A 14,371-nucleotide genomic window follows, 5' to 3' on the forward strand; every position below is an offset into this window, starting at 1 on the left:
CGTAAGTCTAAAGTCAGGCTAGCACACAGAAATATTATGTACGGTGTGCATACAATAGGTAATGTGTTTCCAAACGCATGGCATAGCAACTTTGAGAGAAAACACAATCACATGTGAGTGTTCTGCGCGAAATGGTCCCATTTACCACAGATACAGGAAGAGTGACTGTATGGAGGGTCATTTATTCTAGCCACCTGTACAATATTTAGAGCTTGCACTATGCCTTGTATGTGGTGACAAGTCTTGTGGTCGTTCTACACTGAAGAACAGTCTTATTCAAACCAATGTTCCAGGGCACAGGCGAGGCTGGTGATGCCTTTGTGTAGCTCCATTCCAATGTCCTAAGGCGAGCCATCATAGATGAAACCATTTCTTCCTTGATCGCTGTAGCCATCTGCTTGTTTTCTACCTGCAAAATGATTTGTTGCAATTTAATGTCAGGAAAAGTACACGAAACATGACAAGCAGCGCTTCCCTGCATCATTCACTTTAATATTTCAAGATCACATGAAAACCAGGATAAAGAAAACAAGCACACATAGTGCTTACTTCCAAGAAATCGTTATTTAGAAAGAATAAGGCATTTATTCTGCCACATCATGAATGTAGGAGAGACAGGTTACACAATTATATGAGGGCAATTCAGAAATTATTGCCTCCAAGCCCACTACTTTGCCGATATTACTGCAAACATTTTGAACTCTTTATCATTGATGCACTTATGTTTATGCTATCGAATGTCGGCTCACATTCCTATCTCTTCTCATTCCAGAGTAATCGAGCAATTCATGGCATCCAGTGGTGACGTCAAGTTGAAACAGCAGGCTGTAATTGAATTTCTGACTGCGGAAGGTTGTGCGCATATCAACATTCATCGCCATCTGACTGCAGTTTACGGGGATTCCTGTGTTGACGTCAGCACTGTGCAGAGGTGGGCAAGGACTGTGAAAGACCAAAATCCTGCCGCATCAAATCTCCAGGATCAGCACCGGAATGGACGGCCCACAATGGCTTCTGATGAGGGTCATGAACATCAGGCAGATAGGTTCACTCAGGGCAATCGCAGGATCAAGCAACACCAGATTGCAACAACACTCACCATTTCCATTGGCTCAGTGAACCACATCATTAAAGACCTGCGTTACAAGAAGACTTGCACTTGTTGGGTGCCATGGCAACTGACGACAGACATGAAAAAGTTGAAGCATTGCGAACAAGTTCAAATCTTCTTGTAACCCAGGAGGTTCTTAATTATGTGGTTCACTGAACCAATGGAAATGGCGAGTGTTGTTGCAATCTGGTGTTGCTTGATCCCGCGATTGACCCGATTCAACTCGTCTGCCTGATGTTGATGATCCGCATCAGAAGCCGTTGTGGGCCGTCCAGTTCGGTGCTGATCCTGGACGTTTGATGCGGCTGGATTTTGATGTTTCCCAGTCCTTGCCCACCTCCACACAATGCTGACTTCAACACAGGCATCACCGTAAACTGCTTTCAGACGGTAATGAATGTTGAAGGGCGTAGAACCTTCAGCAGTGAGAAATTCAATTACAGCCCGCTGTTTCAAGCGGACATCACCACTGGATGCCATGCATTCATCGATTACTTTGGAACGCGAAGGGATAGGAAGATGAGGCAAGTGACATTCTATAGCTTAAACATCAGTGCATTAATGATAAAGAGCCAAAATGTTTGCAGTACTACTGGCAAAGTAGTGTGTTTGGAGGCATTACTTCCTTAACCGCCCTCATATTACAGCAATAACACTGGGCAGTTTGTTTTCGTGTGTGACATCTGACCCAAAACTACAACTTAGAATGTGCACAAATAAAGATGCTCGTGTTGAGCCCAATAAATTGCTTACAAATATATCAATCCTTTCTTATGCAATAAGTTTACAATGAGAAGCCACATCATCTCACTGCAACTTTTCCCTGCAAGCAAGTTACATTGAAAATAAGGTGCAGCCATATGCTTCGCTATGCATTGCACTGTAACCATCAAGAGGTACTTTGACATTAATGCCTTGTTCCCAAAACCAACAGTTTAAATGCCAACCATTATTTCACAGGAGGTGGTGGCCACAAGGCAAAAACAAATTCGCAGGGTTTACGTGCCAAAACAATGACCTTACATTCATCGGTTAATATAACACATGGCATTGTTGTTTCGCCTGCCTCCTCAGAATTATACATTGTTAATAAGAGTAGAAATCAGCATTTTCACAGAAGCTTGCTCCTTTAACAACAAGAGGCACTAACGATGCTGTTCTTTAGGTTTCCCAGGCAAACAATGCAAGCATCACTATACTCACTATCACAAACAATGCAAGCATCACTATACTAAGCATCACTAAGCTGACCTTTATTTTTTTCTTAATCTATGACCTACACAGTGGCTGGTAAGAACCCCTCTCCAAGAAATATTTGGCATCTCTACTAGAAGCCCTACCTACACCTTTTAACATCATCTTAGACATCTCCACTAAGCAAGCACATAATCCTGCTGGTATTTTTATTACAGAGGTTTTCACTAAAGATCTTCCGAGCAAGAACTCTTTAGCATCTGATCATTTAGATGCTTTGAATTGGAACAACACAGTGAATGCATCATGCTTAACAGAAGTTTAGCTATTTTAATCAAAGCACAGTTAAAGCCTTTCATGTATTAAGTTTGTCATCTGCTTTTACTTGATCTTGCTGCTTATCTGATCGTGAGTTACACTAAGATCAAACATTCTAATGGCCAACATCTCATCTGTGAAACGCAGAAACTTTAGTGCACTTGTCAGTGTTGTTACGACATTCTTAAATGTGATGATTAGGCTGCTGGCTGTTTAGCACTGTAGTAGCATTGTACAGGGTGATCATTTTTAAGTATTATGGAATTTTTAAAAATTTCCTGTGGCAGATGGCATAATTCTTGTCCTTGAGCTATATTATTTGAAGAGGTAGAAATCACTAGCATGAGAAATCGAAACACATGTTCAATTAATTAAAAATTTCACTATTGACTTGGTAACTAATTATTTTACTGTGCATATTGCAATTTACGAATTGTAGCCAGTGAGCTTGGAAGACGTGTGCACTTGAACTTCCAGGATGACACCAGTTTAGGAATATTTCCCTGATAAAGAACACTACACAAGGGTGTTCCAGTTACTTTTGTGCATCAGTGCATACAAGCACATTTTGTTAAAAAAGTAAGTGGAACAACAGTGCATTTTTACGGCAAGTTTGATGGTGCATATCTCCAAACTGGCATCATTCTTGATTTCCAAGTGGATGCATCTTGTAATCTCACTGGCTATGATTCGTAAATTACAATATGTGCCTCATATATGTGGTGGCACTGGTAAATACTCCCAGAGTTCTACTAGGAAACATAAATACCGAAGAAAGTGGATGGGGAAAAGGCGCCTGCAGTAGTTCAATTGGCAAAGCATCGCATGCGTAATGCGAAGACGTGGGTTCGTTCCCCACCTGGTTCGTTCCCCACCACGTTCCCCACCATTATTTCATTTATTAATCACAAGTAATTTACCCTAAGTTGTCCTTGGTGTTAGTGTTTGCTGGCTTCTTAGGATAAGATTAATAAGCATCGGCCCCTCGGTTAAGCCACTTTCTTTGTTTATATGTGCCACGAAGTAATTAATTGAACATGTGTTTCGATTTCTCGTGCAAGATATGTCTGCCTGTTTGAATATTCCTGCTCAAGGACTAGAATTATGCTATATGCAACAGGTTATATTTAAAAATTCCACGAAACCTAAAATCATCACCCTGTATAAAGACACTGTGAATTTTAAAACAAGCTTCAGTGAACCTTATTGAATCAGCAAATGGCCAGTGTAACTAGCCTGCTTATCCTGGAAATCTTTTGTAGCTTATAAGCATAGAGCATTTCACTTACACATTTAGGAATGCGTGATTTTCTTGAAATCAGTCCTTTCTTTTTAACAGCTAGCATCCCTGCCAGTTTAGTTAGACATAATGTTGCATGACTTCAATGGTACTGCAAAATCAGATTTTCTTTCTGCTCCCAGTGTCTAGTGATGTATCTTTACCAGTGTCTTTAGCAGCTGAGATAACTAATGTTCCTGCAGGTAAATATCAGAAAACATTGCGATAACTGCCAAGTAAATGCAATCGTGCATCTTGCTTACAATACAGCATGTGCTCTACCTCCTGCCAGGTTTGTACTCCATATCAGGCCAGCATGCAACTTGTACAAGAGGCACCTTTCGCATGCATGAAGATATTTTATGAGGTTATGGTGGTGTCAAAACATGACATCAACCATAATGCCTTAAACTATTATATGAAACACTTACTTGTACAAAGATAGAAAAGGCACCACTTTTGAATTTAGCACATTCGGTTTACAGTACCATAGTAGAAATGGCTCAACTAGTACAGGTACGCAAAACGGGCTAGTTGGTATTGGTCGAGGACTTTCGACAATGTGAACTCGACAAAGGATGGAGAAAGAGGCGATGGCATTTGTCTCCATTTCTCGCCGCTTTCGACGTCCTTTGTACAAGCCCGCACTGTTGAACATCATGGGTCAACTAGTACAGCCTGAAAAAAATGTCATGAAAGAAAACTTGGCACTCAACCTGAACAATTCTGCCTGTCAGGTATTATGGTTTCTTCAGAACTTATTTCTTTATACAAAGACCGACCCATCAAGTAAAGCTTACTGAAAGAAATGAACAACATCAACACCTCTCAAGGCACATGCATCAAAGGAGTTAGAGCATCATACACGTTACCTTTAAGTGCAAAAGTATTCTTTTTCTTAGGCAAACTGCATTTCTAGTTTCTTAAACCCTATATATTCATTTGTCACAGCTATGGGAAAATCACAAGGTGGAAAAAGATGTGTTGGTGCAATTTCAACTTTTATGTACAACAACAAAAGGTAAAGCACAGGAAATCTCACTGGTCCTCTGTCTAAATGACACTCAGTTTCATTTGTCATGTCCACTCCCATCCTGATGGCAGCAGAAACAGGAAGAGAGCAGCGTGGTTCAGAAAGCAGACGAAGGAGCTGATATCCTAGCTGACATAAAGAGTAAAGAAGGGAGCTGGTCAGGCCATGTAGTGCAGACTTGAGACATCATTAACTAGTGCGAAAAAGACAATGGACGACAGCTAGAAGCACACAGGACAGAGCTCTAGGCTTCAACTGAAATTTTGGCTACACAGAAACATAGGATTCAGGGGATGCGACCTCGACGGATGGAAGCAACATTCATATTTCCCTTTCCCTGTCTGACAAAGGAGATATCGGAGCAAATTGATGGATAGGTTCATTTCGAGATACGAACACTCTTTTTGGTGAGAGCCAGAGAAGGGGTGCTTACACACCTATCACCCGCTTTTTGATGCTAAGTGCTTCGAATATTTTCATGTAGACCTGCCTCTAGAGCCGTCTGGGCAGATGAGTGCTTTGAAACTGCTCAGTGCATGAGCACCTACAGCAATGATTGGCCGGATGGCCACCAGCCACTGACAACTGCGGTCGTTTAAACACCAACCTGTTTGGCTTGAGGAAACATAGGGAAACTTTCAGTACCTTAGTGGCTGGTGGCCACATGGCCAATCATCGCCATATGTGCTCATGCACCGAGCAGTTTCAAAGCAATCGTGTGTCAGGCGGCTCCAGAATCAGGTACATAGGGAAATATACGAACCACTTTGCATCAAAAAAGCGGGAAATAGGTGTGTAAGCACTCATCTCTGGCTCTTACCAAGAATGTTCGCAAGTGAAATTAACCTGTTCATCAATTTGTTCCGATAGCTCCTATGTTGTTTCTGTCTGTCGACATTCTGTGCATTCCATGTTTCTGTGTAGCAAAAATTTCAGTTGAAGTCTAGAGTTCTGTCTTATGTGCTTCTTGATGTTGTCTTTGTCACGCTAGTTATTGATGTCTCAAGTCTGCCATAAGCACCAACTAGCCCAAGTGCCTTCTTCAACCATTCAAGTTACAGAATGGAAGGCAAAAGAAGAGAAGGGTAGTCAAGGACGGTAGAGAAGCAGACTATGATGAAGTCAGAAAATTTGCAGGCTTCACTTCGAATCCGCTAGCGCAAGACAGAGGTAATTGGAGCTCACTGGGAGAGGTCTTCATCCTATGGTGCAAAAATATGTCGGCCAATTGTGATGAAAAAATTATACCTGTCAGCTCAGATGTCTTCACAGTCTTTTCAGCAATGTGTAGGCCCAAGACAGCCAGTCGGTTCCCATGCAATTGCTTCATGTTGACTGTAACTGCATGAGCACAAGAAAACAACCCACCATTAATGCCACTCGAGATTGACCACTCAATAAAAGAACCTCTCAAAGCTGCAAATACAATTAAGCATTTACCAGCTTAATACATACATATATAAAGGCCAAGAATAGTTACAATAATCATACGCTTTATAACTAGACATTAAAATAAGGTAGTGAAACGTACAATAATCGTAGGGCGTTGAGTGCAATTCATTTCAGAAATACTTTTGACCACTGACAGGACGCCTCAGGCAGGGCTCAGTCACACAACAAGAAAACATAAATAGTAGTAGTAATAAGCATGCCTGCGTGAAACCAAGACACGAATTCAAGGACGAGAAAAAAATTGATTAGGCTCGGTGTACTTTTTTAGACAAGAAGATAAATTTATAAACAAATAGCGCAACCACGCGTTCATCCGCAACAGCATGAGAGCTTCTAGAACAAACGAGCACAACTTAAAACGAAGGATTAGTACATAGCCGGGGTGGTCGTGGTTCTTTTGTTTTGCATTAGTTCTAGTCATGAAAGCACGAGCACTGCAAGCTACTTGCGCCATTACCTATCACGTGACCTCCGACAAAAAACAAAAAAACAAATGAGTGCAAGTAAATAAGCGACATTTAATACGGTTTTCACACTGCACACTTTTGCCCGCGATCGATCCTGACTGGAATTGAATTTCTGGGCGCGTTTGGCTTCGTTGCACAATCTGCGGACGGGAGCCAATCGCGGTCGAAAATTTGCATCCAGAATGGGCTCGATCGTGATCGAAAGTGGCCCTGTGACACCGGTATAAGTCTGCGCCCATCTTTTGTAACAGAATGAACGAATTAGTCAAACCAAAGTATTATTTACCTGCCTGCGCCGAATACTGACGCGTAGCAGTACTTAATTCTCTACAACTCTAGTTGAGCACACGTGAACAATGAAACATTCTTTTTCACATTCGGTGCCCGTCGGCTATGCCTGGAGTACAGATACTACACTCGCATCCAACCCACCTTGTGCTGCCCTTTAAAGAAATTACGCGAAAATTACTACCACAATGACGCACCATAAAAACGCGACGCTGAACGTGACTACGTACGTACCTTTTATATGAGCAGTCCATGCGCCTTGCAAAAGGCCCTCGGTTTGAAGGTGGAGCGCTGTCACGATGTGTACTCTGGGCACGCCGTTTGGTTTACGTAGTGGATGGACCATGTTGACGATGCATTCCGCCGAAACACAAAACGTCCACTTCATCACTGTTCAGGCCGAATGGAAGATGTTTTCTCTTTCGCCACGAATGACGGCCGTCGTAGGCATAGTAAACACACTGTCACAAAGAAACACCGATGTCGTAGGCCGCTGCTGCCTTTCTTTCTCACGCATAATCGCGTCGCCTTCACTCCGGACGCTCACTTCACGTCGATGAGCGCAAAAGTACACGAAAACAACGAGGTAGTACAATCTAAACGCAGCAAAAAACAATCGAATTACTCACAACTTCAAGAATGTCACGGAGGACACACCAAACACACATGCACCCGCCCGCCCGCCGCGAGACGCAGGAAATGACGTAGCGGCGATAGCAGCGACACCCGTCGGGGGAAGTTATTTCAATTTCGGTTTCGTTTTCAAGGCATAAATACAAATATTTTTTTAAAACTACGTGTGTATATTACTTTCCAAGCTATTTATTTTACGCTACCTCTAAGCCATTTCCTGTGTTTACGGGTAGGTTCAATGGAAATTTATTCGCAAAAACATTGGCTGATATCAAATGAAATGGAATGGCAAAGGTGGGCTGGTAAGTGCATGTAAGTGAATTAATTTTCTATATATATATTTTTTTTTTTGCTTGGACGTTCATTTGTAAAGAGACGTGGCCCTTCCTGATCACATAGGATGCAGAGGTACTTGCGAGTCTTTCTTTTCTTTTATGCACAGAGAAAGAGAAAGAGAGAAAAAAAGCTTTAATTGGCCTTTTTAAAAAGTTTACAATGCTCATATTTTTAAACTGGTTTGCTCACGCAAATTTTAAATAGCTTGGACGAACGACAGATGTAGAAGTACTTGCATAATAGCTTTCTAAACGTATAGGCGATACCACGAAATTTCACATGCACAGAATTACCCGAAAACCTCAAGTTTCCAAGTACGAAAAGTATTTCTTTGCGTGGTGTCGTGAATGTGCAACCGAAGCGAATCCAGTTCTCGTTTTTTTTTCTTTTTTTTTTAAGAGCGGGTGAGCGAGTGGGGCCGATGAAAACTCAAACGGAAGAACAAATATAACGACTCCCCTTTGGTGGACAGCACCGTGAGTTGTCGTTGTTATAATCTGATGTCGGTCTTTGTCTTACTACAGTTGCTTAGAACAGCAGTTTGACGGGTAATGAGCAAGATATATTCACAACCGAGGAATTTTGTGCATGCGGTAGACAAGTCATTTTCAACCCAACTACTGTCGCCCTCAAACTACCGCTAGCAGAGCAATTTACTATTGTCCCCATTCAATAGCTGCGCCTATACAATCGCCGAACCCGTTTGCTCGGCGAGGGTGCAGCTGTGGTAAAGGCTATTGAATGACAACAACAATTTCATGGCAAAGTGTGGGAACTGTGATGGCATTTAGTCTGGGTGTTGGCTTTAAGCATTCTCTTGTCTCCCCTTAGTACCATACTATCTCTCCTCTGCGCTGTTGCATGTGAGTACAAAAGTAAGCTCTGCACCTTTTGCACTACTTTTGCGGAGGTGGGGGGGGGGAGGTGGCTAACGCGTAGTTAGTCTTTCAGAGGGCATTGTGTCGATGGCCAGGGTGTTTCAGTGGGCATTGTGACGGCCAAAGAGGCCCAAAGAGTGTTGTAGCGATGCCCACGAAGTTCTCGCTAAAACGACTCGCACACGCCTTCCCCGCGTCCCTCTCATGTTCATTATGCACGCTCTCAAACCACCCACCGACGCGGCTGGCAAGGCAGTGACAGCAGCAGCAACAGAATTGGAAAGGGTGAGGGAGGAGGCATAGAAAGCTTCGCTTTAAAATCTGGCAGAACGCCCCCGTGCACACTGTAACCTGCAATCCAGAGCTCTGGTGTTAGGACAAAATTCAATTTCATTCTACAAGGTATTTCTTTCCCGTATTCAGCATGTGCACCTGTCTCACCCATCTCGCGATGGGAGACGGGCGAGTCTCGCGCAGGTCTGCATATGCCAAGATATCGCGAACGTACTTGGCAGGCGGGCAATTGCGCGCACACTTCAAAAATGCCTCGCCACTGTTCCGTGAACAAACATGGGTCTGCAGATGCCCCGCCAATTTCTGGAATCTCGTTATATCTACAATGATTGGCTTAATGTCCTATTCATGTATGCAATAATACCGTCTCCAATTTGGGAGGGGAAATATTTGAGTAAATAGCGCTGTTAGTCGGTGTTGTAAATACGTATGTATGCATCGCAAGTTGTACGTTGGTTCTCTATACTTTCTCATATTATTCTCCCTTTCTTTTTGAGCACTCCGTTCTGGCAGCTGTTTGTAAGCCAGTAGAACTTTCCTTTACTATACAACTACAAACTTAATAGTTTCTTGTTGTACAGCCAGCTTCGTAAATTGACGCGGACGCGAAGCCATGAGCGTTTTGCACGGCTCGTTCTGCAGATGCCGCTTGAGCAAAGCATTGTGGTGGGTGAGAAGGCTCAAGTTTGCCAACGAACCTACCTTGTTTATGAACTTGAGAGAAGCAGAACGAATTGGGGTTATTGATTCGGCGAAAAAAGGTCAGGTGGGGTTAAAGCTTCCCAAATCGGCGTATCTTTTTTCCGCGTATGGTTCGTCGCGCCCTTTTCTGCCTGTTTTGTTGTGCTTGAAAGAAACCTAGACGACCGCACTGCTTTCGAGCAAGTGTGGCGCGTACAGCTGCATGCTGTCACGTGGCCTGTTCATTTTGCTGGATTCCTGGCGTCCCAAAAGCAGCAAGAGCTGCACTAGTTCTGCCTTACTGAAAACATTTTGAACATTTTTCTTTTGGTTAAATATTCAATACCAGAAAAAGTAGGTGCGCGCTTTTGGATTCCGCGGAATTTGTGCGTGACGACATTTGAGAACTGTGTGCCACCTAGAGCACTATGACATAATACATAGTAGTGCTTAAGCAACAGGTTTTTCGAAGGACATATTTAATATAGCTCGTCAAAACAGACAGTGAAACGGAGGGGGACTCTCTTCAGGAGTTTTGTTGCCATTGAAAGCCCGACATGTCTCGGGGGGAAGGAGTTGGGGTAGGGGAGGGCACACTTCTATATCCGCCACTGGTTTGTAGTGCCGTGGGACACGCTGTCTCTTCGTGCAACTGTATGTTTGTGAATGTAATAAAAATAAACAAAAACACCCTTGCACCCACCCCCAATATTGTTAGTCAGTGCACCCTTTCGGTGGGTAAAAGGGTGTTATGGCATCTAGAACTGCCCTATGCTTCGCAAAAAGTCGTGATGATGGGATGTTTCTTGAGTGAAAACACCCTTCAAGGGTGTTATGATTCGCAATTATCACCATCAAGGGTGTAAATTATTTTACTGTGTTCGTCTCTGTCGCCTCCGTAGCGCACTACAGGAGAAGCGCCCAGGACATTTGCGCAAGACGCGTACTGCTACTGTGGGGTTGATGTTCCCAGTATTACTAACGGAACGTCGGTTTCTTCGATATAGGCATCAGGGCCGCTATCTTGTTGGAAAGCTGACGTTTTGTTTCGTCGAACGCGCACAGGATAGCTGCCCAGGTATTTGAACACGCAGCGAAGGCATCTGGGACTGATTTGCGTGATCTCGCTTTAAAAAAAAAAATTATGGGGTTCTACGTGCCAAAACCACTTCCTGATTATGAAGCACGCCGTAGTGGAGGACTCCGAAAATTTCGACCACCTGGGGTTCTTTAACGTGCACCTAAATCTAAGTACACGGGTGTTTTCGCATTTCGCCCCCATCGAAATGCGGCCGCCGTGGCCGGGATTCGATCCCGCGACCTCGTGCTCAGCAGCCCAACACCATAGCCACTGAGCAACCACGGCGGGTTGATCTCGCTTTCACCCGACAAGAGAGATAGAGAGAGAAGGGAAGACGGAAAGGCAGGGAGGTTAACCAGACTGAGTCCAGTTTGCTACCCTACACGTGGGGAGGGGAATGGGGAGTGACAGAGGGAGAAAGAGAACTTAGGTGTAGGATGTCTATAGTCGGGCACTCAAGTCTGTTGCCCTCAGGTAGCGAAAAAGCGCTCGAACTGCTTTCTGGGCCAATGAACTGTGAGGCCAGGCTCCCAAGATTTACCCGACAAAATGCACGAAGCAATACGCGCCTGCGCATGAAACGCTACTTCATATTTATGGTCACATGACATGGTTTTTAAAACGCGCGTGACACGTGGCAAGCGCGCTGCACCCCGCAAGGAACCCGAAGCGGGACGCTGTGCGAATCCCGTCTCGTCATTTAGGCAACTCTGCGTGTGAAACCCTCTCATCAAAAAAGATTGCATAGTGCGACTATATTGGGTCCATTCAGACAGCTAGCGTAAACCTGACGTTACGAATATGGCTCTGACGCGGCGGACCCAAGTTTGAATTCTGGGAAAGATATGTCCTCTGTTTAGTTGTTTATTTATTTTATTCAGCATGTGCTGAACTTTGTTATGGGCAAACAGGGCTAAGATTTACGAGTGCTGCGAAGAGCCCGCAACAACAATTATTTTGACATGCTCGAGCGTAAGAAAAATGGTACGCAGAGCGTCAAGAATTCGATAGTTGTGATCATTCAACCAGTGCAGTAGCTCTACAATATAATTCTAGACGGCGAGCGAAGATTACTTTAGCATAGCGTTGTTATACGTTGCCGTTATTGTCAAAGTCCTTGTGCGTGCGCGACACAGCTTATAGTGTATCCTCTCCTCTGGTACATGGCGTCTGTTAGAAGCGGTAGCAGCAAAGCGCTGACGCTGTGCTAAAATGTTCTATTGATCAGTGTTTACTGTAAATTGTCAATTGTTCAGCACTTTGCGCTGTGGCTCCATGCGAGGATCGGCATCCGCCAGTGACACGTGAACGAGATTCAGCAGCACTAACGGTTTAATTACCTTCAATTAGTAAAGTCGACCGAGTGTCCTAACTGAAGTTACATATCAAGAGATCGGTACACGACAAGTCATGACATGCAAGGGCTTACTGCAAGCTCGCAGTGCCAGGGGAAGCAGCTATCTGTGCACACACAGATAGCTGCGCAGCGGCATTATACATACCCTCACTTAATGCGTCATGGTCTGGTCGCCTGGATCGCGTAGTTTCGCCTTCAACAGTAGAAAGCGCCGCAATTACCGCGGCTGTGCGAAAACTACGCGCCTTTTCCGCACGTGACGCCATGATGCTGACGGACTCAAAATCAGCGCTACAACCATTACACCATGGCCTACCTCGAGAGAAGTTTACAAGGCAATCTCTGGCACTGAATAAAGATCTAATGAGCAAGGGATTTAACGTAAAATTTCAGTGGATCCCATCCCACGAAGGAATCGAAGAAAATGAGAAAGCTGACACCCTTGCACGCCTAACGCTGACGTGTGTCCCAAAAGTGAGAGCGCCAAACATCTATCAAAACTCTAAGGATGCAATCCGCAATCGCTTTAGGGCGATCCACAAGACTCCGCACCAAGCCTGTGTGATCCATGGACTTACTCGCGAGGAATCAACGCTGTTGTACAGCATAAGAACCGACTCCGCGTACACCCCGGCTTGGTTATTCAAGACTGGACGACGCGCTTCCCTGCTCTGTGCCTTCTGTGGTGCTATCGGCGACATCGAACATTTCATTTGGCTATGCCCGCAGGTCGACAGCCTGCAACAGAGAGGTCTTTCGCGCAATACCTTTGAAGGCGTCGTTTTCCCTTGAAGGCCCGTGGCAATCGTGAAGAGAGCGCAACGACTGCTGATTGCCTTCATGTGAGACACGGGGCTCTTCGACGCCTGGCGACGCTCATATGAGGCTCAGGCAGAACACTTGACGGCTATGTATGCCAGGCTAACCCCGCCTGCTGCAACACCACCACGACCGCCACCACCACCGCCAGGGGAAGCACGCGAGAGGCCTCGCGGTTGCATATGATAATGACAATAGATATGCAAACAGCTATATATAAAATATTTTAATTATTGCTCTTTGAGCAGCTAAGTCATCCAAAGGCAACAATTTGCCGAAAAAAAAAAGGGGGGGGGGGGGCGTCGAAACTGCGACTTCAGAGTTAGCTCCATGAAAGGGGGGCAATGTGCGGTACTAAAACAGCGATACAGCAAGTATTTCAGCAGATCATCAATTCTTAATGAGCGACAACAGATCTTCAGACCGCGATAACTGATATCGGCAACGGCGAAGAGCCGTGTTGCCAGTGACTGCTGGTCTGCTGCGGATGCTATCTGTGAGGTAACTGCCGAAAAACTGGCGATTACCCCACTTGAGAAGGTATAATAATGTAAAGATTCCTTTCGATCAATTCCGTTCATTTCTTATCGTTCAGCGTTCATGACCAATGAGTCCCGGTGAGGACGGTGCGCCGCTTGTACATCTGACGAAGCGTGAAAAGGATCGAAGAGCAGTGGGATAGAAGCGTTACATCTATACTGGCTCTGTATAATTATCTGCGTTGGGCGCTCATTGAGCAAAACAGACATAACAAAAGAAGGAACCAATAGGAAAAGCCACTGATAAAGCGATACGCACAACTTTTTTATTATTATATGGTACCTATAGAAGAACAGAAAGTTGGGGGAGTTCATACGAGTGGCATATTTTCCTTAACAGCGCGAGTAAGACGAAAACTGGGATGATAGGACGACCGGCCGCGTTTAGAATGAGGAACACCGCTCCTCCATAGGGCTGCGTCAAACGTCTGCGCCCACATTCCCGTTTCTTACTCGTACTTGTCGTCTCGTCTGCGTCTGTGTCTTTTTGGGCTGCCGCCTTTTCAAACAACTTAACAGCTTGCCCCCACAGCCGTCATCTACGTTGCTATTGCAGCGCAAATTACCTTGACAGTAAATGGGTGCCAAACGTTTAAGATATTCGTTTGAAA

At 44.5% G+C, this 14,371-nt stretch overlaps 1 long non-coding RNA gene across 1 annotated transcript; it reads right to left on the reverse strand.

Annotated features, from left to right (window-relative positions):
* Positions 1–175: 175 nt before the first annotated feature.
* LOC126535518 (uncharacterized) lies at positions 176–7,786 on the reverse strand. Its single transcript, XR_011891099.1, has 3 exons — positions 7,377–7,786; positions 6,184–6,276; positions 176–409 (listed from the first exon to the last, which is right to left on the reverse strand). It is a non-coding gene; the product is annotated as an uncharacterized lncRNA (long non-coding RNA).
* Between the last annotated feature and the right edge of the window lie 6,585 nt (positions 7,787–14,371).

The sequence above is a fragment of the Dermacentor andersoni genome, chromosome 1, assembly GCF_023375885.2.
Source record: "Dermacentor andersoni chromosome 1, qqDerAnde1_hic_scaffold, whole genome shotgun sequence".
Classification (NCBI taxonomy): domain Eukaryota; kingdom Metazoa; phylum Arthropoda; class Arachnida; order Ixodida; family Ixodidae; genus Dermacentor; species Dermacentor andersoni.